General features: G+C 39.9%; 1 protein-coding gene and 1 non-coding gene across 12 annotated transcripts in view; one reads left to right on the forward strand and one right to left on the reverse strand.

Moving 5' to 3' along the window:
- LUZP1 (leucine zipper protein 1) overlaps positions 1 to 25,192 on the reverse strand; it is a 104,408-nt gene that overhangs the window by 44,966 nt on the left and 34,250 nt on the right. The window lies entirely within an intron of this gene.
- LOC122426961 lies at positions 7,986 to 8,092 on the forward strand. Its single transcript, XR_006265306.1, has one exon. It is a non-coding gene; the product is annotated as a U6 spliceosomal RNA (small nuclear RNA).

Consider the following 25,192-nt stretch of genomic DNA (forward strand, 5'->3'; position numbering starts at 1 on the left):
ATAGATAGGTTCACTGTATTAGCCTCTCCAGTTCTGTGAATATTTGCAATTTTCAAAATTAAAATATATATATATATTTTTTTTTTAATGCTGACACCTATGTATACCATAAAACTCTTTCATCAGCATCTACCAAAGCTGAGCAAATATGACCCAGCAATCTTATTTCTAGATATATATCCAACAGAAATGAGTGTCTGTCTACCAAAAAACATATACAAGACTATGAATGTTCATGGCAGCTTTGTCATATAGCCAAAACTGTCCCAAAAGCTTTGCATTAGTAGAATAAGTAATTGTGGTACATCCAAACAAAGAGATACTACATACTAGATGAATAAACACAACACAGATGAATACCCAGATGTGATATTGAGCAAAAAATCCAGACCCAAAAGGAATGCACGCTATCTACTTCTACTTATATGAAACTCAAGAATAGACAAAGCTAATCAATGATGACAGAAGTCAGAATATGTGACTACTTGAAAGTGTGTTAGTCACTCAGTCATGTCCGACTGTAGCCCACCAAGCTTCTCTGTCCATGGAATTCTCCAGGCAAGAATACTGGGGTGAGAAGCCATTTCCTTCTCTAGGGAAACTTCCTGACCCAGGGATCAAACCCAGGTCTCCTGCATTGCGGTCAGATTCTTTACCATCTGAGCCACCAGGGAAGTTCAACTGATTACTTAGGCAGCCAGTAATTGATAAGAAGAAGTATGAGGGAGCCTTCTGGAGTTTTGAAAATGTTGTGTGTTTTGATCTAGTGCATATATCTTGATGTGAGTAGTCCTTACATGAATGCTTACACATACAAAAATCATTGAGTATTTTTGTGTACTTTAGCATAGATATAAATATTTAATAACAAATACTGGAGTAAAAATCAGAATCTTAGGTATCATATTTTATAAAAGCTCTGGAGATAATCCTAATGTGCGATCAATGCTAAGAAACATTCTTCTACCTCAACAGTTCAGTTCAGTCGCTCAGTCGTGTCCAAATCTTTGCAACCCCATGGACTGCAGCACTCCATCCAGGCCTCCCTGTCCACCGCCAACTACGTCATCTACCTCAACAACTCAAACTTAAGACTCCCAGGTCTTCCTAATTCTACTTCAGTAGTAACTGTGAGACAAGGTAATTAAAAAAACAAAAACAAAACTGAAGATTGGAAAGATGGTGGTACAGGGAGTGGGCGAGGGGCACTTCTTGAAATTTGAAAGTAAGAATTCAGAACAAGGGAGGAAAAATCGAAGTCAGTGCTGACAGAGCTTAAAAAAAGAACACAGCTGAAGAAGATGTGAGTATGACAACTCAGATTCTAGTTCCAGCTTCATTTCTGACTAGCTATGGTTGTGGCCTTAATGCAAACTGCTTCCTTTCTCTAGGCCCCGCTAAGATCTCTTAAATTTTTAAACAGTTTGGAGAGGAAGGTGAGAGCGATCAAGTAAGAACAAGCCTTTTTGAAGGACCCTAGGTTTATCTCTAGCATAGCACTCACTTATCATTCTGTACTGTAATTACCTACTGGAGGGTTTATCTCCTCCCACCAAACCTAGAGCTCTTGAAAGGCCAGGATTATATATTTTGTTTCTGAATCGAAGCATATGCATAGAATCTGGCACACAATAATAATTCATTAAATGTTCAACAGTTAAATAGCTGCAAATTATGAGTGCCTATCCTTTTGTTCTTATAAGTATAGATGTACTTATATAGCTCAGAATCTCTCAAAGAGTCGTGTCTGACTCTTTGCAACTGCATAGACTGTAGCCCGCCTGGCTCCTCTGTCCATGGGATTCTCTGAGCAAGAATAATGGAGTGGGTTGCCATTTCCTCCTCCAGAGGATCTTCCCAACCCAGGGATCAAACCCACGTCTCTTAGGTCTCCTGCATTGGCAGGTGCATTCTTTACCAATAGCTGGCACCTGGCAAGCCCAAAAAGTTCTTCCTTCCCAAACCGGGAGTCAAACCCGGGCCACCTGGGTGAAAACCAGGAATCATAACCGCTAGACTTATAAGAATGATTCATCTCCCGCATATAGACCCCTTTCAAAAAACACTGAATAATAATATTTTCCTTATTGATACCAACTAAAGAAAGTCCAGATTCTAAAATAACCCAGAATCATCAGAAAGGCTCCCTAGCAATGTCCCACCAGAAGGCCTCAAAAGTCCAGGACTCCTCCTCCCCAAATAATATACCTAATAATTTCTAATACTTATACCTTATTTCATAGTTCAAAGTACTTTCACTTCCATAATCTCAATTAGTCCTCATAACAAGTCTATAAGGAGGTATTATCGAATCCATTTTCTATAATGAGCAAACTGAGGCTCTTATCTTAAATAATTTGCTAACCTAAGGTATACTGAAATCAACAAAAGGAGGGCTTTCTTATGTAGCCTCTTTCTTCAGTGCCCGGAAGGAGGAAAAACAGGAACATCACCACCTCTGCTCCCCTGGCCTCTCCAAACGAGTGGGGTCTCAGTCCCCTAACTGCTTTTGCTTTATGGAGCTGACTACTGTCTAAATTTTCCTTGTCCCTATGAGAATCAGTTAAATGGATCATTTTTATGTTTTAAGAAAAAATAAATCAAGTCTAAGGAGAAAAATCTCATGTCTACAAACAACCATACTCAAAAGCTTCTTGCTAATGTTCTTGTGTGTAAAGCTAAAGAAGTAAGAGCAAAACTTGTTCCAGCATGGAAGTGTAAACCTACTAACCAAACAGCCCTGCAGCAATCAGGTAGTTATGCATAGCGGATTTAGGTTGTACTTGTTTTTATATTTTCTTCAAAGATTTGCACTGTCTATGTTTTCTCCTCACCACAGCAAATTCTTCAAGAGCAAAGGTCACCTAATCCAGTTAGGAAGGTCTGTCTCCTATAAATGAGCACACAGTACCCAAACCAAACGTGGACCATGTTTTTCTGAACTTGTAATTTACATAAACTGCCTTTCCCAAAATAAAAAATTTAAACGCTTTTTAAAATATAAGTACTTAAGATATTAAATACTTCTAAGTAATTAGCAAGTTGACATTCTAAACAGAATAACATCTAGTCTCTAAAAGACAAACACCAAAGGACACAGCACCTGCAATGAACCCAGGCACACATCTGAGTGGGAACGCAGTAACAGTGAACTGACTGAATGATAACCAAGAGCTCAAAATCCATGAAAAATCATTTAAAGCAGGATACAATAACCAAGAACCAGGAGAAATGGAAACAGAATGCCAACTTAATTGGGAAAAAAAAAAAAAAAGTCAGATTCTAAGTCAGTCCCACCCAAAGTCATAGCTGGGGGTCTCTCAAGGAACCACTGGTTTTAGGCACTGCATGCCACCCCACAGCAGACTCCACAGCCCAAGAGCTTGCATTAGGGCAGGAAGCTACCTTACAATTCTCTCTCCTCTACTAGCAGCTAGCTCAGCAGTAGCTGCTCCTCCCCCTGGTTCCACCCCACGACCACTGTCCTGAAGTCCAGACACAGGACTGCAGGAGTTAAACCTGGCAACACTAAAAGTGAGGAGGAAATGAGCCTGCCACCTGACACTTTTCTGGCACAACCTAAGCCGATTAGTTTAGGTTACAAACACAACTGCAAGATTCCACTACACTGATGAAATTACTCTTTTTCAGCAAACTAAAAATAACCTATTTATCAAATCGGGAGCATTCCTCAACTATTTTCGCCCTGTCAGCAACCCAAAATTCCATTTCCTCAAATCCTTCATCCAGAGTGTTTTACTGGATCCAAGCCTCCCCATGCCCTCCAGCTTCCCTCTTCATCCTAAACTTGTGACTGCAGCAAGAGACCTAAACCCTTTTTTCAACTCGAGCTTTTGAAGTTTCTTTTCTAACAACAAGCATATACAAAGCTTTGGTGGCCCCTGCCTTGTGTTGAGCCACAAATGGATGATGGGCTGAGCTGCAGTTAATAATGAAAAGCAAAGAAAAAATGAAGGACAAGACAGGGCATGATCAGGAAATTGGTACATGCTTTTCATTCAGGCAGAAATGGAAGGAACTCCACCCACTTAGAAAAATAAAGCTTAAGGGTGAATGGTTTCCAGCACAGAGTAAGACTGTACCTTATCATCTGACAACATATCCGTCAAGCCTCCTCTGGGGACAAATGCATACCCAAAGAGCCCTGAGTATCCCACAAGAACCATTAGTCTGTCCCAGATTGAAATGACATTTTCAGGGGAAATAAACGTCCGTAACTTAAACCCAACAAGTCAGGGTTAACTGCAGACCTTCTGGTCATAAAGTGCTGAGTGGTGGTGTAGTCACTAAGTAACATCTGGCTGTAGCCCACCAGGCTCCTCTCTGGCCGTGGGATTTCCCGGGCAAGAAGACTGGAATGGATTGTCATCTCCTTCTCCAGTGGATCTTTCCGACCCAGAAATCACACCCCGGTCACCTGCACTGCAGGCAGATTCTTTACCAACTGAGCTACCAGGGAACTACAAAGTGCCTAGAGAGGGGCTCGAATCATTAGGAGCTGTCCTCCTCTCAGGTCCTGGGGAAAAACCAGCACTCCTTTTCCAAGTGAAAGTCACTCAGTCGTGTTCGACTCTTTGTGACCCCATGGACCATACAGTCCATGGAATTTTCCAGGCCAGAATACTGGAGTGGGTTGCCTTTCCCTTCTCCAGGGAATCTTCCCAAACCAGGGATCGAACCCAGATCTCCCGCATTGATTCTTTACCAGCTGAGCTACAAGGGTAGCCCAAGAATATTGGAGTGAGTAGCCTATCCCTTCTCCAGCAGATCTTCCCGACCCAGGAATCAAACCAGGGTCTCCTGCACTGCAGGAGGATTCTTTACCAACTGAGCTAACAGGGAAGCCCTGATATCAGGGATGCCTTTTCTAGAGGTGGAAACTAACATGGACTCTGAACTTCCTTATGGCCCCATGTTCCCTGCAATAGCATCAAGAGAACACCACAATATTCGGCCACCCTCTATGGACCTAACAAAGCATTTGCTGTTGCAGAACAGTTACTTTTCAAAGATCCAACTTTCAAGTCTTCTCTCCTTTTTTTTATTTTTTTTAATTTATTTTTGGTTGTGTTGGGTCTCCGTTGCTGCGAGAGGGCTTTCTCTAGCTGTAGTAAGTGGGGCTACTCTTCACTGCAGGGCTCAGGCTTCTCACTGCGGTGGCTTCTCTTTGTGCAGCTCTGGCTCTAGGCACTTGGGCTTCAGCAGTTGCAGCATATGGGCTTAGTAGCTACGCCTAGAGCACAAGCTCAGTTGTGGCATGTGGGCTTAGTTGCTCCATGGCATGTAAATCCTCCTGGATCAAGGATGGAACCCGAGTCCCCTGCATTGGCAGGCGGATTCTTAACCACTGGACCACCAGTGAAGTTCTCTAACACCTATTTTTAACCTTTTATTATCTCTTCCCAGGTGGCACTAGTGGTAAAGAACCCATCTGCCAATGCATAAATGTTAAGAGACGTCAGTTCGATCCCTGGGTTGGGAAGATCCCTTGGAGGAGGGCATGACAACCCACTCCTGTATTCTTGCCTGGAGAATCCCATGGACAGAGGAGCCTGGTGGGCTACAGTCCATAGGGTCGCAAGGAATCGGACACAACCTAAGCGACTTGGCACACACGCATCTGCTTAAAACAAAACAAAAACTGGCTTATCTATAAAATCCATACTCTCAGAAACATTCTTCCTGAAAAAAAAAAAAGAAAAAGCCTTCACTGTGATAAAGTTCCAGTGCAGAATCCTATGCTCTGAGAGCAAACTGCAAGCTGTGGCCCTTCCAGGATTCATGAAATCAAAGAATTATCAGAGTTGGAAACATCTTTGGGGGTCAATTATCCAGTCCTGATTTTCACTTTATTTATTTTTTTGGCATGCTGTGTGGCTTGCAGGATCTTAGCTCCCCAACCAGGAATGGAACCTGGACCCCCTGCAGTGGAACTGTAGAGTCCTAACTCCTGGACTGCCAGGGAATTCCCTGATTTTCATTTTAAAGATGGGAAAAATAAGGCCAGAGGAAAGGAAATGTAGGTTGGAGCAAAGTTGAACCTAAGACCTAGGTGTCCAGACTCCCAACTCAGGACTCTTACGCCACACCATACCTCTATGGAAGACTGAGTTTATGGGAGTCAAGTGGCTATGGGAAAGGAAAGGGGAAAAAAAAGGTGCCAAAGAGACCAACACTGAGAATTCTCCTCTGCTGCTGGAGCAGGACAATCCGCAGGGCCAGTTACTGCTCCTCCAAATGCCTTAATTTTAAGAGCTTGTCTCTTAAATATTAAATTTCCATGCTCTGTGCTCAGTCACATCCGGCTCTTTGCAACCCTTTGGACTGTAGCCTGCCAGGCTCCTGTCTATGGGATTTCCCAGGCAAGAATACTGGAGTGGATTGCCATTTCCTCTTTCAAGGGATCTTCCCAATCCAGGGATCAAACCTGCATCTCCTGCATCTCCTGCACTGTCAGGTGGATTCTTTACCACTGAGCCACTGGGGAATTTTTACTAAAAGCAAGATATGTACTGCCATTCACACACTAATAGGGCTCCTAATCACTGGATGGGCAACATCAAAAATCAACCAAGGGACTTCCCTGGGTGGTCCAGTGGCTAAACACTCCAATGCAGGGGAGCCAGGTTCGATCCCTGGTCAGGGAACTAGATTCCATGTGCCACAACTAAAGATCACACATGCTGCAATGAAGACTGACAATTCCACATGCCGCAACCAAGACCTGGCTCAGCCAAGTAAATAAAAAAATATTTTTTAAAATCAACCAAATACTAGGATGGAACAACTACAAGAATCCTTAAACAGAAAAATAAAATCCTCTGGGGGAAGAGGGCACATTTTTAAAAGACGACTTCTAAAAGCCTGTAGCCAGCCAGGGTCCTCTGTCCAAGGAATTCTCCAGGCAAAAATACTGAAATGGGTTGCCATTCCCTTCTCCAGGGAATCTTCCTAACCCAGGGAAAGAACCTGGTTCTCCCACATTGCAGGCAGATTCTTTACCATTTGAACCACCAGCGAAACCCTATTTATTGTCTACCATTAGACATATTAAACACTTTCTCAATATCCTCATTCTGTTTTCCTCTTTCATTCAGCATTTTGCATATCAGAGATTTAAAGACCTATGAAAGAAATTTAAAAAAAACTTTAATCACAAATAAATAATTACAGGGATGTCCCCAGTGGTTCAGCAGCTAAGAATAATCCTTGTGATGCAGGGGACATGGGTTCCATCCCTGCACAGGGAACTAAGATCCTACATGCCTCAGAGCAACTAAGCCCACGTACCATAACTGAAGAGTTCACACACCACAATGAAAGATCCTACATGATGCAACTAAGCCCCAATGCAACCAAATAAATAAAAATTTTAAAACTCTAATGTTCCATTAATAGAAAATGAGAACACTAATGAGTGTAAGCAAGCTTTGTTCTAAATCGTATCAGTCTATATAGCCAGTTCAGTGTTCTCCTTGCTCAGTGGGTGCTCCTTCCCAGGGATGTGGCTGATGGTGAAAATGAAAAAAAAAGTAAGCAAAGAGGAAAAGAGTTTCATTTTCTGCTCTCTCATCAACATATCTTAATATGGAAGTTACAGTATATCAGAGATTTAAGACAAGAATTAAATCAATATAAAAGGAAATGGACACTCCAGCATAAATCATGAAAAGTAATGAATCTTAACTAAGCAAGGACTTGCCTCCCCACCCACTAAGCCAGAAATAACGATGATTCCCATCAACAAGGTAACAAATGGTAATTTTCAAATTTCATATTTCAGTATGGATATGGAATTACTTGCAAATTGCAAATTTGCAAAAAAACTGCAAATTCCCAAGTACCATCCACATAAACTCTGGTTAATTGGACCTGTTGTAGAGGTCCAATTTCTATTTCTTAGTTCCCATTTTTATCCTGATTCTGATGGTACAAACACTATACTTTTAAAAATACTATTGGGGGTGCTCGCTTCAGCAGCACATATACTAAAATTGGAACGATACAGAGAAGATTAGCATGGCCCCTGCGCAAGGATGATACGCAAATTCGTGAAGCGTTCCATATTTTTAGACCAATACAGTATACTAACGCATATATATGGAATTTAGAAAGATGGTAACGATAACTAACCCTATATGCAAAACAGAAAAGAGACACAGATGTACAGAACAGACTTTTGGACTCTGTGGGAGAAGGAGATGGTGGGATGTTTTGAGAGAACAGCATTGAAACATGTATACTATCAAGAGTGAAACAGATCACCAGCCCAGGTTGGATGCATGAGACAAGTGCTCGGGGCTGGTGCACTGGGAAGACCCAGAGGGATGGGGTAGAGAGGGAGGTGGGAGGGGGGATCGGAATGGGGAATACATGTAAATCCATGGCTGATTCATGTCAATGTATGGCAAAAACCACTACAATATTGTAAAGTAATTAGCCTCCAACTAATAAAAATAAATGGAAAAATAAATAATAAATAAATAAATAAATAATTCTCTAATCCCCCAAAAACAGAAAAAAAGAAAAAATACTATTGGGGGGGGGGGGGCGGCCGCGCGCGGGAATTGTTAGGTCTCCTAGACACCAAAATGCACATTTTCTTAAGTGGTGCAACCTACAATATATATTCCAAAGACAGCATGCAAGCTGATTTTCAACAGAACTGAATCTGCCCCTTCCCTTCAATAGGTTCTTGAGAATAAATATGGGTTAATTTCAATCACTTAAGGTAATTCTACCTTCGACCTCCTAAAGCAACTTCTCAAGTCAGTGCTACTTCCACTCCTTATATCAAAGAGGCCTCACTCCTTATCTTAGAGGGTCACTCACTGGCTTCATTCTCAGACCTCTCCAGGAAGTCTTCCATGACACCCTCTAAACCTGGGTCTTCCCCGCTGGTCCAGTGGTCCAGACTCTGAAATCCCATTGCAGGGGGCCAGGTTCCACACACCACAACTAAGATCCAGCAAAATAAATAAATAAAAAATAAACAAATCAATTTTTAAAGTCTCTATGTTTAAAAAAAATAGAGATCCTATCTGAAAATACCCCTTCTCTCACCTGCAACCTGTTTCTCCTGCTTTCTCTTGATGGTTCTTAGCATCACCTAAGATTCGTTGCATTTTATATTTAACATTTATTTACACTCTCCCTCATTGGAAGGTAAGTTCTATTAGAAAAGGGGGTCCCCTACCCCACTGTATTCCCTGCACCAGAACAGTGCCTAGCATATAGTAGGTACTCAATAAATGTTTATAAATTAAGCACCATTTCAGAAAACAAAGTAGGTTCTTGGTCTTTCATCCTATTCAATTTACTCACTGTCACAGGACTTTACAGCCTGGGTGATAATCCTTCCTTTCGAAGGTTACATTATTCAGAAAACTGAATCTAGGTGTCAGCCCAGGGAGGCTCCCCACCACGTGACTTTCACTACCCAATGGTAATGTGAGATTTTTTTCCAACTAAACTACAATAGAGTTTTCAAAGGTCTAGGTTACAGATGTTTCCAAATGACTCACACTCCATAGGAATGACTTGGCTCCTACCATGTGAGAAGTTAAACACAGTGCTGGCAAAGACCAATGTGAAAGCTGCAAGTTTCGACAAAGCAGAACATAGTATGCTGGCAGCCAAAATCACCTTACTCTATTCTTCACTAGGTCAGCCAAACACTTTCTGTCAAAACTCAGCTCTCACCATACATTTGTCCATTATGTGCAACAATATCCTATAAAGTACATACTTTACATGCTCTATAAACATCACCCTAATCCTAAAAACCCTACAAAATAGGTATTATCCTCAATTTATAGATTAGAAAATTGATATTCCAAGAAGTTAAGCCATTTACAACTAAAAAGTTAAGCTATTTGCAACTAATAAGTAGCAGGCTGGGATTTGAATGCAGGTCTACCTGACTTTTTTTTACTTTATTTTATTTATTATCTTTGGCTGTGCAGGATCTTTGTTGCTGTGTGTGGGCTTTCTCTAGCTGCAGCAAGTGGAAGCGTAGCTTCTTCACTGCCGTGCGTGGGCTGCTCAATGCGATGGCTTCTCTTGTTAGGCTCACAGGCCCTACAGCGCAGGCTCAGTAGCTGTGGCCCACCGGCTTAGTTGCCCAAAGGCATGTGGGATCTTCTGGAGCCAGGGACGAAACCCATAACCAAAAAGGGAAGTCACTCTACTTGACTTTAAATTCTTGCTCTTTTCATTCTAACACTTTGACTCTTAAGCCCCACCACACCCCTCCCCACTACCCACACACACTAATATCGCCCTCCCCCTGTACTAAGCCTGGCACATAAAAGACATGTGATACACATTTGCTGAATCCATGAGTGTTAAATAGGATATTTTAATTCAAACTCAAGAAATCACCTAAGATCAAATTCTTCAGTCCTTCAGCTTTTAAAAACCAAAATAATCAAGTTCATTCAATTCCCTCTGAATAATTTTTAAAAATGGAATGGAAAATACAGCTTTTTCAGTTTAAAAGAGATTGGGTTGGGGTTTCCCTGGTGGCCAAGTGGCTAAGACTTCAGGTTCCCAATGTAGGGGGCCTAGGTTTGATTCCTGGTCAAGGAACTAGATCCCACACGCCATTACTAAAGATTCTGCATACCACAACTAAAAGTGCCCACATGCTGAACAAAAATCAAAGATCCCGAGTGCTGCAAGTAAGACTCAGTGCAGCAAATAACTTAAATAAATAAAAATATTATATTTATTCCAAAATGGAAACTATCAAAACATAATTCACTAATATGGAGAAATGTATACAAAGCAAGTGAAATCACAGAAGCAATGCAGTTTCCAGATTCTCTTGCCCCTCCACCTAACAATGGTGCCCTAAAAAACAAACATGATAATGCCTATAAAAACACTTCAAAAACTGCAACATGTTCAGTTCAGTTGCTCAGTCGTATGCGACTCTTCATGACCCCATGGACTGCAGCCTACCAGGCTCCTCCATCCACGGGATTTTCCAGGCAAGAGTACTGGAGTGGGGTGCCATTGCCTTCTCCGTGATGATACAATGGATGTTGGCAATTTGATATCTGGTTCCTCTGCCTTTTCTAAATCCAGCTTGAACACCTGGAAGTTCACGGTTCATGTACTGTTGAAGGCTGGCTTGGAGAATTTTGAGCATTACTTTGCTAGCGTGTGAGGTGAGTACAACTGTGTAGTAGTAGTTTGAGCCTTCTTTGGCATTGGAATGAAAACTGACCTTTTTCCAGTCCTGTGGCCAGTACTGACTTTTCTAAATTTGCTGGCACATTGAGTGCAGCACTTTCACAGCATCATCTTTTTAGGATCTGAAATAGCTCAATTGGAATTCCATCACCTCCACTAGCTTTGTTCATAGTGATGCTTCCCAAGGCCCACTTGACTTTGCATTCCAGGATGCCCAGCTCTAGGTGAGTGATCACACCATCATGATTATCTGGGTCATGAAGATCTTTTTTATATAGTTCTTCTGACTATTATGGCCACCTCTTCTTAATATCTTTGCTTCTGTTAGGTCCACACCATTTCTGTCCTTTATTGTGCCCATCTTTGCATGAAATGTTCCCTTGGTATCCCTCATTTTCTTTAAGAGCTCTCTAGTCTTTCCCATTCTATTGTTTTCCTCTACTTCTTTGCACTGGTCACTGAGGAAGGTTTTCTTATATCTCCTTGCTATTCCTTGGAACTCAGCATTCAGTTGGGTACTGAATGGGTATTTTCTTCTTTGCCTTTCACTTCTCTTCTATTCACAGCTATTTGTAAGGCCTCCTCAGACAACCATTTGGCCTTTTTGCATTTCTTTTCCTTGGGGATGGTCTTGATCCCTGCCTCCTGTACAATGTCAGGAACCTCCATCCATAGTTCTTCAGGCACTCTATCAGATCTAATCCCTTGAATCTATTTGTCACTTTCACTGTATAATCATAAGGGATTTGATTTAGGTCATACCTGAATGGTCTAGTGGTTTTCCCTACTTTCTTCAATTTCAGTCTGAATTTGGCAATAGGGAGTTCATGGTCTGGGCCACAGTCAGCTCCCGGTCTTGTTTTTGCTGACTATATAGAGCTTCTCCATCTTTGGCTGCAAAGAATAGAATCAATCTGATTTCTGTATTGACCATCTGGTGATGTCTATGTGTAGAGTCCTCTCTTGTGTTGTTGGAAAAGGGTGTTTACTATGACCAATTCGTTCTCTTGGCAAAACTCTCGTAGCCTTTGCCCTGCTTCATATTATGTTATACATATATGTATATAACATATAATATGTTATACAAAGATAATTACTAGTATAATTTGAACCTGATGAAAGGATAAACACCTGTATAAGTAAGACTATTAACCGATGAGGCCAGCATTATTAAGAGTCCCACTATCGCTGGAGCGTGGAAAGAGGTAAACGTCCTAAACTCCAACTAGTTTATGCTTAATAAAGAAAGGATATGGCTTACCCATTATTAATCTTTTTATGTCTAAGTCTTGGGCTTCCCTGGTGGCTCAGACAGTAAAGAATCCTGCCTGCAATGCAGGAGACCAGGTTCGATCCCTGGGTTGGGCAGATCCTCTGCAGAAGGGAATGTCTACCCATTCCAGCATTCTTGCCTGCAGAATTCCATGGACAGAAGAGCCTGGTGGGCTACAGTCCATGGGGTTGCAAAGAGTTGGACATCACTGAGCAACTAACTCTTTCATGGCTTAGCCATTATTAATCTTTTTATGTCTAAGGCTTATCTCTTCAACTGCCATTTTAATAACAGAGAACTAGGATGTGAACATCAATATCTTGCTATGTTTTGAGAAGGACCAACAATGACCTCATTACAATGCATGAAGGGTAAGGGAGAGACAGGCTCCTCTATATCTAAATAGTAATTCCTTCCTTTAGGATAAGGAACAACAGTTGTCAGATCTATAAAATGGGGTAAAAAAAAAAAAGAGTCCAGATGATTTCTTCCAGCTATGAAAGCTGTAATTCTTAGGAAAGCCAATAAACACTATCAGCATATGCCTATATTGGCTCAGTCCTCCATAAGCTAAAGAGAAAGTACACAAGACTCTCAATAATATTAAATAAGAGACTATAGCAATGGTACTAATTAATGCCATAAAGTGCATTTATCAAAGACATCATTGCAATTGGTAAGGAATGATAAATGTCTTTTTAAAGCCCGTGAGGCTTGGGTAGGAGATATGGGGAGAGGGAGAAGGAAAAGGGGAGGGAGAAGGAAGGAATCAATTAGTTAAGGAGCTATTGGGACTGCATGTTTGTTACACATGGTTGTATTTTTTTAATATTTATTTATTTGGCTATGTCGGGTCTTAGTTGCAGCCCGTGGGATCTTCGTTGTGTCATTCAGGATCATCCACTGCAGTGCAAAGACTCTCTAGTTGTGTCATGTGGGTTCTTAATTCCCAGCCAGGATTTGAACCTGTGTCCCTTGCATTGCAAGGCAGATTCTTAACCACTGGATCACCAGAGAAGCCCCCGTGATTGTATTTTAAAGAATGAACAAGACAAGAAAAGTCTCATCATTAGGCTCACCATTCTCTTATTTTCAGCCCCTTAAATGTTAACAACCATTGCTCTATCAAGATCCAGAATATAAAGATAATAATGAGATTTGGAATCTTGAAATACATTTTAACATCAGCAGAGCCTTCATACAGTTTCAACGTTTTCCCTAATCCATCACTCAATAAAATCCTATAACTAACTATTCAGCACCTACTAGTGATACAAACGGAGAAGGCGATGGCACCCCACTCCAGTACTCTTGCCTGGAAAATCCCATGGACTGAGGAGTCCGGTGGGCTGCAGTCCATGGGGTCGAGAAGAGTTGGACACGACTGAGCGACTTCACTTTCACGCATTGGAGAAGGAAATGGCAACCCACTCCAGTGTTCTTGCCTGGAGAATCCCAGGGACGTGGGAGCCTGGTGGGCTGCCATCTATGGGGTTGCACAGAGTCGGACACGACTGAAGCGACTTAGCAGCAGCAGCAGCAGCAGCAGTGATACAAATCCTACTCCATCAAACTTGCCTAAGGAAATAAGATCACTTAAAAGTATTTTTTCCTGGTTCATTCATTTTCTCCCTGTTTCTCTATCTATATACCAGAATCACAACTCAATTTTATATCTACAAGTGATCAAGGCTGTTACATTATACAGAATACAAGTGCACACAGTAGACCATAAATATTAGTTGAATAAACAGCATACAAGTGACTAATGCACAAATCAGATTTGTGAAGTGCACCCACTACAACAACAGATCACAGTCTAAATTCCTTAGTCTGTTATGCCAGCCCCTAAGCATGCTGGACATTACCTTTTTCCTTCTCCAGACAGAGTGACCTACTCATTATTTCCTAAGGGCCAATTGCTCACATTACATCTTTACTCAGACATTTCCCCTGCCTGGAATTACCTCCGTCTCGGTCAAATTTACTCAATAAATAATCCAATACCACCTCTTCAGGGCAGCTCTCCCACACCCACCATACCTTAACCCCTCCCTTCCTGAGCACCTTCTGCTGTTTAGCATATATATGACAGATGTCCTATTCTCTTACACACTACATAGACATATTTTTTGCATTTACACCCTATTACTCCAACTACAATGGTAAAACTCTTCAAAGATGTAGTATGAACTTATTGTTTCTTTGCATTTCCACCAGCACCATGTTATGAATATAAGAGTTTTTCAATAAAGGAGAGTAGAGGGCAGTATCCTCAGGATATATAAAGTTAATATTAAAATCAGGCCATTATCAATGACCTAAAATCCTTCAGTTATTTTATACAGTACAATTTGTATTTCTCAATGGTTTCCTATCACTTAAAATAAAAACCCTACACAATGTGGTCATTGCTTTCATCTCCTATCATATTCTTCCAACACTCTCTCTGATCCCTCTCTGCTCCCTACACACTGGCTTCCTTGGCTCCTCACCAAGGCCAGCTCGATTACAACCTTAGGATCTTTGTACCTTCAGCTTCCCCTGCTTCTACCAGAAATTCCCAAGGCTGCTGCCTCCTTGTAATTCTAGTCACAGTTCGAATGTCGCTTCCTCGGGATGCCTTCCTGACAACCCTAGTTAAAGGTATAATCCCTTCCTCCCATTACTTCCTATCATATCAAACTATTTTCTTTTCCTTTATATCTATCTGAAATTATTTCAAAAACATAGGTCTACTGCTTATCTCTCCCAACTAGTCTATAAATTCCTTGAGGGCAAGAACTTTGCCAGTCTTGTTCACCACTGTATCCCAGTGCCTAAAAAACTACCCAGCACATAGGAAACAGTCAATAAACATTAACCAAAAAAAAAAAAACAAAAACAAAGAGTTTCCTCTCAGCTAATTCTGTAGTTCTCCTCAAGAGCGTGAATAGTTTTCTACGTCTTTATCTTCCACAGCACCTACCAGACTAAATGCACTAGAATCAATAAATGACTGAGTACACACGCCCTTCCATTTATATCTTTAAGTCAACAAATTTTAAGTACTTACTATGAACCAGGCACGAGCATTAGAATGAGGTATCATCCTAATTTCTTACTTTCCTAATTTATCATGTTCATGACTGATATTCTGAATGATCTAATACTTGATCATAAGCTAAAGAAGACCTGAATCCTCTCCCTGACAGTCAGATGACCTCATTTTTTTGATCAATGAAATGTAACTTATTGCAGCAGGACACCATATAAACTTAGTAAAGTCATCTTAAAACCACCACCCACCTTATGGATACCAAAATTTGTCAATGCTCAAATCTCATATAAAAAAGTATAGCATTTGCATATAACCTAGACACATTCTCCCATATCAATTCCAGATCACTTATAATCCCTAATACAGCATAAATGCTATGTAAATACAATGCAAAGGCTAGGTAGGTAGTTGCCTCATGCATGGCAAATTCAAGTTTTGCTTTCAGAACTTTCAGGAAATTTTTTCCCCCAAATATTTCCCACTGTGGTTAGCTGAATCCACAGATACAGAAGGCCAATTGCAGTTATTTTCTATACCAGAGACCACATACTGTTCAATGATACGTCAATCTCTCATCTATCATTGTTCTTCAAGAGAATCTCTCTCAAAACACAACTGTACTGTTGGAGAGAATGCAGAGAAAAGCGAATCCTTATACAGTGTTGGTGGAGATGTAAACTGGTGCAACCACTGTGGAAAGCAGTATGGAAGTTCCTTTCAAGACTAAATGACCACATGATCCAGCAATTCCACTTCTGAGTACATATCTAGAAAAAATGAAAACACTAGCTCAAAAGGATAAATGCACCCCAATATTCATAGCAGTACTATTTCTAACAGGCAAGACATGGAAGCAACCCAAGTACCCATCAACAGATGACTGGATTAGGAAAATGTGGTGCATCTATATCCAATGGAATATTACTTGGCCATAAAAAGAATGAAACAATGCCATTTCCAACAACATGGATATTATGCTTAGTGAAGTCAGTCAAATAGAGAAAGACAAATAATATATCATTTATATGTAGAATCTAAAAAAAATAATACAAATGAATGTATATACAAAACAAACGGACTCACAGATACAGAAAATAAATTTATGGTCACCAAAGGGGAAAGCGAAAGAGAAGAACAAATTCGGGGTAAGGAATTAACAAATACAAACTACTGTATGTAAAAAGATGAGCAACAAAGATATACTGGATACCACAGGGAATTATATCTATTATTTTATAATAAACTATAATGGAATATAACCTGCAAAAATACTGAATCACTATGCTATACACCTGAAATTAACACAATATTGTAAATCAACTATACTCCAATTTAAAAAAAAACTATAAGAGACATCCTTGAGAAATCTGGAGATATTTGAACTTGGACTGATATTACACATTAAAAACATAATTTTTTTAGGTGTAATAATGGCATGGTGACTATAGAGTGAAGTGTCCTTATTCTAGGGAGTTACACATCTGCAGGTATCAGCTAATTAAGGAAAAAATGGATATATATACAGATTTACAGCTACTTAGGTATAATAAAGCCAACAGTTAATTAATGAATCCAAGTAAAAGGTATGAGTATTATTTAGACTATTAGCTTTTCTTTTATATATATATAATTTTACTTATTTATCTATTTACTTTTGGCTGTGCTGCGTCTTCGTTGCTGCATGGGTTGTTCCCCAGTTGCAGTGAGCAAAGGCTACTCCTCGTGTGGTGCACAGGGCTTCTCACAACAGTGGCTTCTCTTGCTGCTGAGCATGGGATCCAGGGTGCTTGGGCTTCAGCAGCTGCAGCTCCCGGGCTCTAGAGTACAGGCTCAGTAGCTGTGTGCATGGGCTTAGCTGCTCCACAGCATGTGGGATCTTCCCGGACCAGGGATGGAACCCATGTCTCCTGCATTAGCAGGCAGATTCTTTACTACTGAGCCACCGGAGAAGCCTAGCTTTTCTATAAGTTTGAGATTTTTCCTAAGAAACTGATGGGGAAAAAATGTTTCTCTTAAAATATTAATATGTTAATATTAATAGAATTAATATTAATTCTCTAAGCTATAACTACTGGCTGGTTTTCAATACAAGCTTCAACATATAATTGGCCCAGAGAGTACCATAGGATTCACAACCATTAAAATACAAGAAGTAATGACAAAAGAGGTAAGGGAAAGGAAAAACTACCCTAAGCAAAGACAATATGTAGTCTAGGCTAGACCAGTCCCTTCTTCTTAAGCAGCTGTGGAAGAAAAAAGATATTTTGAAATCCTGTTTCTAGAAGGCAGTCGTTCAGCACAATGCATGCAAACCCAATCTTTCAGCCTCACTCTCCCAGAGATAATCTATGATGGGAAATTAAACCACAGAACCACAAGAACAATATATATGAATAGGGCTTTCTAAATAAGCTCATGAGTATTTTGAAAATACAATTTGATCTTTATTGCTGTTGTCACTTAAGCAGATATTAAGAACTACAATCACAAGCACCATAGTGATAACTGATTCAGGGAATGCCCTGGTGGTTCAGTGGTTAGGACTCAGTGCTTTCACTGCTGTGACCCAGGTTCAATCCCTGTTCAAGGAACTAAGACAGTACAGCCAAACAGCACAAAAGACAACACCGAAAACAAAAACACTGATTCAGGCAGTCCTCAGCAATGGATGCTAAAACTATTTGGTAGGAGAAAAGATGTTCACATTGTCTCAAAGTCACCCCACAGATTACTTACAAAGGGGCTTAAGTAGGTCCCTTAACAATAACAAGATCATACTTATCATCAACAATCATGGGACAGACTAATATCATGTGCCTCCCAATATGACACAGGGGAAGTAGACAGCACCATCCATGTAATATTTCTCACCAAAAATGTTTACCCTGAATTTAAGCATGAGAAAACAATAAGAAAAATCCAATTTACAGGACACTATAACTGGCCCTGACTCTTAAAAAGAAAACTATTGTTAAAGACATATACAGAAAAAAAAAAAAGAGTGGGGCTGTTCTAGATCAAGGTCTTCAAACTAAAGTTTTATTGGAGTATGATCATACCCATTGATTTACACATTTGTCTATGGCTGCTTTTCTCTTGCAAGAGACAGTATGATCCACAAAGTAAAAAATACTTAATCACTAAAAAATTTTAAATAAACTTTAAAAAAATATTTATTTACCATCTGGTCCTTTACAGAAGTTTGCTAATCTCTGCTCTAAACTAAGAGACACAACAATAAATGTAACAAGAAATTCTTAAAGTGAATTCTGAAGGGGAGGGAAAGTTACAAAGAACATTTATATGTTCAGATATCTGAACATGAACTAATTATTATTAGACATTGTTGAATGTTGAATGCAGAAGTATTTTGGTGTTGTAAGTCACAATGTACTTGTTTTCAGGTGTTTCAGAAAAAAGCAAATAAAGCAAATGTTAACAAAATATTAACTGTGAATCTGAGTTAGTGGTTCTCAAAACTTTTTTATCTCAGGACTCATTTACACTTCTTAAAGACTGCCAAAGACCCCAAAAGACTTTTGTTTATATGAGTTATATCTACGTATATTTGCTGTTGAAGAAATGAAAACTGAGAGTGTTTAAACATGTGTCAATTTTAAAGTAACAACAAGCTCATTCATTATATGTTAACACAAATAAGGTATTTTATGAAAAGTAACTACACTTTTCAAAAACAAAAAACTTAGTAAGAGTTACATTGGCTTTTATACTTTTGCAAATTTCTTTGAATGTCTGTTCCATTCTCATCTGCTTCTGCATTCAAGCCTTAAGGTATTTTGTTTGAAGTATATGAAGAAAATACAATTTCACAAAATATGTACCCGAAAATTGAGTATTTTAAGTCTTTTAAGATGATTAGAGATAATTGTTCTTTGATAACACCACCTGACAAGTGGTAGTTTCTTACACATTAGTTGCAGTGTGGAATCTAAAGCCAAATATATCAGCTATTCATGCTTTGTTACATTAAAATCTATTGGTCTATCTTGCAGTTTGAATGGATCTTTTACCCAGGCATGATCTTAAAAAAAACCATACATTGATCATTTGGAAAATACTGGTTCACTAAGTTGACAGATATGCAGATCTCTTGACACATTTCATTGTACATCAAAAAAAAAAATCACTTTTGTTAATATCACCATCAATCTCATCAGAGAAGACTGCGCACTGGACTTCTCTGCTGCTCCAGTAGTTGAAAATCCACCTACTAGTGCAGGGGACACAGGTCCCATCCCTGGTCTGGGAAGATTCCACATCCTGCAGGGCAACTAAGCCCATGTGCCACAGCTGAGGCCGCATGCCGCAACTACTGAAGCCCATGCACCCGAGAGCCTGTGCCCTGCAACAAGAGAAGCCACTCAACGAGAAGCCTGCACACTGCACCTAGAGAGTAGCCCCTGACTCAGTGCAACTAGAGAAAGCCCACTCCCAGCAACAGAGCAGCCAAAAAAGAGAAAAGACTAAGTGCTGGGAAGCTGCCAAGCTCACCATGGCAAATAAAACTATGCCAATTCTAATTTTTGCTTGAAAGTTCTAATCTTATCATTGACAACAGATACTGTCAGTTATTTTCCTTGAAGCAACAAGCATCATTTCATTCATTCCCAAGAAAATGTCCGCCAAATTCCCAAATCTGAATAACCAGTTAACCTGTCAATCATTATTTCAAATAAAAACGATGTTTCATTAAAAGAGGTTAGTTTAGCTTGCAATTCAAACACTCATACTAGTATTTTCCCTCAAATAATCACACTATCTTGATATGCAAAGAAGTACTTCTCATTTCATTACATAGAATATTAAAAAGATGTTTACTCAAAGTTCAAGATTAATCCTTTTACTGCTTCATCAAGGATATTCTTAAGTGAAACCAGCATTTTTGTTTTACAGGAAGTATGTTACAAACACAATTATTACTACTACAATTTGATACCACTACATTGATTTGTGCTAATACACAAGCAACTTTATCCATCACTGACTGCTTTTGCATCATCAGCACAAATGTCACCACAGTGAAAAATGTAAATTATATCTTAGTATTATGAAAATAGTTTGATTTTGCAAATCCCCTTAAAGGGTCTTGGATACCTCCTGACAACCTGTGAATAACCCTTCCAGAACCACCAATGTAGGTGGAAAGATCTATGACTACTCATAATACTAACTACCCAACTGAATGTTGAGTTCCAGACAATAGCAAGAAGAGATAAGAAAACCTTCTTAAGTGAACAATACAAAGAAATAGAGGAAAACAATAGAATGGGAAAGACTAGAGATCCCTTCAAGAAAATTGGAGATATCAAGGGAATATTTCATGCAAGGATGGGCATGATTAAGGACAGAAACACTAAGGACCTAACAGAAGAGATTAAGAGGTTGCAAGAATATAAAAAACATTAAAAAAAAATGATCTTAATGACCTGATAACCATGATAGTGTGGTCACTAACCTAGAGTCAGACATCCTGGAGTATGAACTCAAGTGGGCCTTCGGAGCATTTCTATGAACAAAGCTAGTAGAGGTGATGAATTGCAGCTGAGTTATTTCAAATCCTAAAAGATGATCCTGTTGAAGTGCTGCACTCATTATGTTGGCAAATTTGGAAAACTCAGGAATGGCCACAACCCTTGAAAAGGTCAGTTTTCATTCCAATCCCAAAGAAGGGTAATGCCAAAGAATGTTCAAACTACCATACAATTGTGTACTTATTTCACATGCTAGCAAGCTAATGCTCAAAATCCTTCAAGCTAGACTTCAACAGTACATGAACCGAGAACTTTACAGATGTGAAAGAAGGATTCAGAAAACGTAGAGGAAGGAATCAGAGATCAAACTGCCAACATTCACTGGATCAGGGAGAGAGAAAGGGAATTCCAGAAAAATATCTACTTCTGTTTCGTTGATTACACTAAAGCCTTTGACTGTGTGGATTACAACTAGAAAATTCTTAAAGAGATGGGAATACCAGACCACCTTACCTGTCTCCTGAGAAACCTGTATGCAGGTCAAGAAGCAACAGTTAGAACCAGATATAGAATAATCTATGTGAAAGTCACAACAGACTGGTTCAAAATTGGAAAAGTAGTATGTCGAGGCTGTATATTGTCATCCTGCTTATTTAACTTAAAGTCAGAGCACATCATATGAAATGCCAGGCTGGACAAATCACAATGCCAGGAGAATCAAGAATGCCAGGAGAACCTCAGATATGCAGATGATACCACTCTAATGGCAGAAAGCAAAGAGGAACTAAAAACCTCTTAACAAGGGTGAAAGAGGAGTGAAAAAGCTGGCTTAAAACTCAATATTCAAAAAACGAAGATGGGGGCTTCCCTGATGGCTCAGTGGTAAAGAATCTGTCTGCTAATGCAGGAGACACAGGTTCAATACCTGATCTGGGAAGATCCCATATGCTCTTAAGCCTGTGCTCTAGAGCCCAGGGGCCGAAACTACAAGAGAAGCCACTGCAATGGAAGCCCACTCACTAAAAATAGAGAAAAGTCCGTGCAACAACAAAATGACCCAGCACAGCCAAAATGAATGAATAAAATCCAAAAAACAAAAACAAAATGAAGATCATGGCATCTGGTCCCATCAATTCATGGCAAACAGAAGAGGGAAAAGAGGCAGCAGTGGCAGATTTTATTGCCTTGGGCTCCAAAATCACTGCAGATGGTGACTGCAGCCATGAAATTAAAAGACGCTTTGCCCCTTGGAAGAAAAGCTATGACAAACCCATAGTGGATTAAAAAGCAGAAACATCACTTTACCAACAAAGGTCTATATAGTCAAAACTATGGTTTTTCCAGCAGTCATGATTAAAGATTAGAACCATGCATCAATGTACATCTGAAATATGTAACAAATATGCCAGTTCTATTTGATACTACAAATTATTTGGGTTTCCCTGGTGGCTCAGACAGTAAAGAATTTGCCTGCATTGCAGGAGACCAGGTTTCGATCCCTGGGTCAGAAAGATCCAAATTAATTAGGAGTCAGAATTCGGAGGCAAATTATTGTAGCCCTTAGTTGAAATACTAACAAATTCCTGATACTACATCTCAACTACATTCCAATTTAATTATCCATGACAAAGTAGTATACTAGAAACAGTAGTGAACTGAGAGTCCAGGACACTTCAATTCTCATCTCAATTCAGCCACTAACTAGTCAAACATCCTGAGCCAGGATCATAGTAAACACCCAGCAAATGGGATGTTAAATCCTTAAACCTAACTTTTTTGAACCTCTAATTCATTTGTAATAGAGAACACTAGATTAAAAAATCTCTGAAGGTCTCTTTTAAGCTATAAATTCTTTAACAAAACCCAGGTTTATTAATACGACTAGAGGTGGTCAGAATTAATTATGACTAATTTTAAAGAAAGAGAGGGTCCTTGATCAAAGAGAAAAAAAGTTTTCCAGCAAAAGTAACAACATGAAGAAGAGTTATGTGTTAACAAATGAGGTAAAGGGAGATCAAGACAGTGGAAGAGAAAAAAAAAAAGAGGGAAAAAAAAAGACAATGGAAGAAGACAGGGTGGAGCTCAGCTGGCCCCATGAAAACATGAAAAATACACCTAACTATGGAGCAAGTCTCACTGAAAACACACTGGTAACTGGCAGAAAGCAACTATTACCATAATAGACAGTGAAGTGATAAACATGAAGATATAAAATATGACATTAAAAACATAAAAACACAGGAGAGGGATGTAAAAACTTGTAGATATTTTTAAGAACAAGTGAGATGGAATACAGTTTGACTTACAATGCATGTGCCCCCAAGGACCTTATCAACTCAAACAACTTTAGTGGTGACCTTAATTCAGTTCAGTTCAGTCGCTCAGTTGTGTCCAACTCTTTGCGACCCCATGAACCGCAGCACGCCAGGCCTCCCTGTCCATCACCAACTCCCAGAGTTCACCCAAACCCATGTCAATTGAGTCGGTGATGCCATCCAACCATCTCATCCTCTCATCCCCTTCTCCTGCCCTCAACCTTTCCCAGCATTAGGGTCTTTTCAAATGAGTCAGCTCTTCGCAACAGGTGGCCAAAGTACTGGAGTTTCAGCTTCAGCATCACTCCTTCCAATGAATATTCAGGACTGATTAATAACTATCATCTAATCCAAACCACTTTACAGATGAGAAAACTGAGACCCAGAAAAATTACATGATGTGCTCAAGGTCATATTATCTGGGTGTGGCAATGCCAAGACTAAAACCCAAATTTCCCCAGTTCCCAGTCAAATGCTATCTTTCCTGTAACCCAAGGCTTCCAGAATGACCTAACTGCAGTGTTACCTGTACTATGGCAACCACTTCAATCAACATATGCTCTTTCAGGACCTCTAGTTCTACTATATCATATACATGTACGAGATGAGCAAAGAATTCTAGGCAAATAAATCCAAAAACTCACAGAGAATACTTGCAAATATGTGATAAGACACTAGTACCCAAAGTATAGAGAGAACTCTTATAATTCAACAATTAAAAGGCAACAAATTTAAAAACGGGCAAAGGATTTGCACAGGCATTTCTCCAAAGAAGATACACAAATGGCCAATAAATACACGAAAAGATGCTCCAACATCATTAATCATTCAGTTCAGTTGCTGAGTCGTGTCAGACTCTTTGCGACCCCATGAATCGCAGCACGCCAGGCCTCCCTGTCCATCACCAACTCCTGGAGTCTACTCAAACTCATGTCCATTGAGTCGGTGATGCCATCCAGCTATCTCATCCTCTGTCGTCCTCTTCTCCTCCTGCCCCCAATCCCTCCCAGCATCAGGGTCTTTTCCAGTAAGTCAACTCTTCACATGAGGTGGCCAAAGTATTGGAGTTTCAGTTTCAGCATCAGTCCTTCCAATGAACACCCAGGACTGATCTCCTCTAAGATGGACCGGTTGGATCTCCTTGCAGTCCAAGGGACTCTGAAGAGTCTTCTCCAATACTACGGTTCAAAAGCATCAATTTTTCGGCACTCAGCTTTCTTCACAGTCCAACTCTCACATCCATACATGACCACTGGAAAAACCATAGCCTTGACTAGATGGACCTTTGTTGGCAAAGTAATGTCTCTGCTTTTTAATATGCTATCTAGGTCGGTCATAACTTTCCTTCCAAGGAGTAAATGTCTTTTAATTTCATGGCAGTGATTTTGGAGCCCAAAAAAATAAAGTCAGCCACTGTTTCCACTGTCTCCCCATCTATTTCCCATGAAGTGATGGAACCAGATGCCATGATCTTAGTTTTCTGAATGTTGAGCTTTTTTTTATTTGGTTTTTTTCTTGTTTCTTGATGTTCTGCCCTGATTTTTAAGATTTCTTTCTTTCTGCTAACCCTGGGGTTCTTCATTTCTTCCTTCTCTAATTGCTTTAGGTGTAGAGTTAGGTTATTTATTTGGTTTTTTTCTTGTTTCTTGATGTTCTGCCCTGATTTTTAAGATTTGAATGTTGAGCTTTAGGCCAACTTTTTCACTCTCCTCTTTCACTTTCATCAAGAGGCTCTTTAGTTCCTCTTCACTTTCTGCCATAAGGGTGGTGTCATCTGCATATCTGAGGGTATTGATATTTCTCCCGGCAGTCTTGATTCCAGCTTGTGCTTCTTTCAGCTCAGCGTTTCTCA

The sequence above is a fragment of the Cervus canadensis genome, chromosome 24 (assembly GCF_019320065.1).
Source record: "Cervus canadensis isolate Bull #8, Minnesota chromosome 24, ASM1932006v1, whole genome shotgun sequence".
NCBI classification, from domain to species: domain Eukaryota; kingdom Metazoa; phylum Chordata; class Mammalia; order Artiodactyla; family Cervidae; genus Cervus; species Cervus canadensis.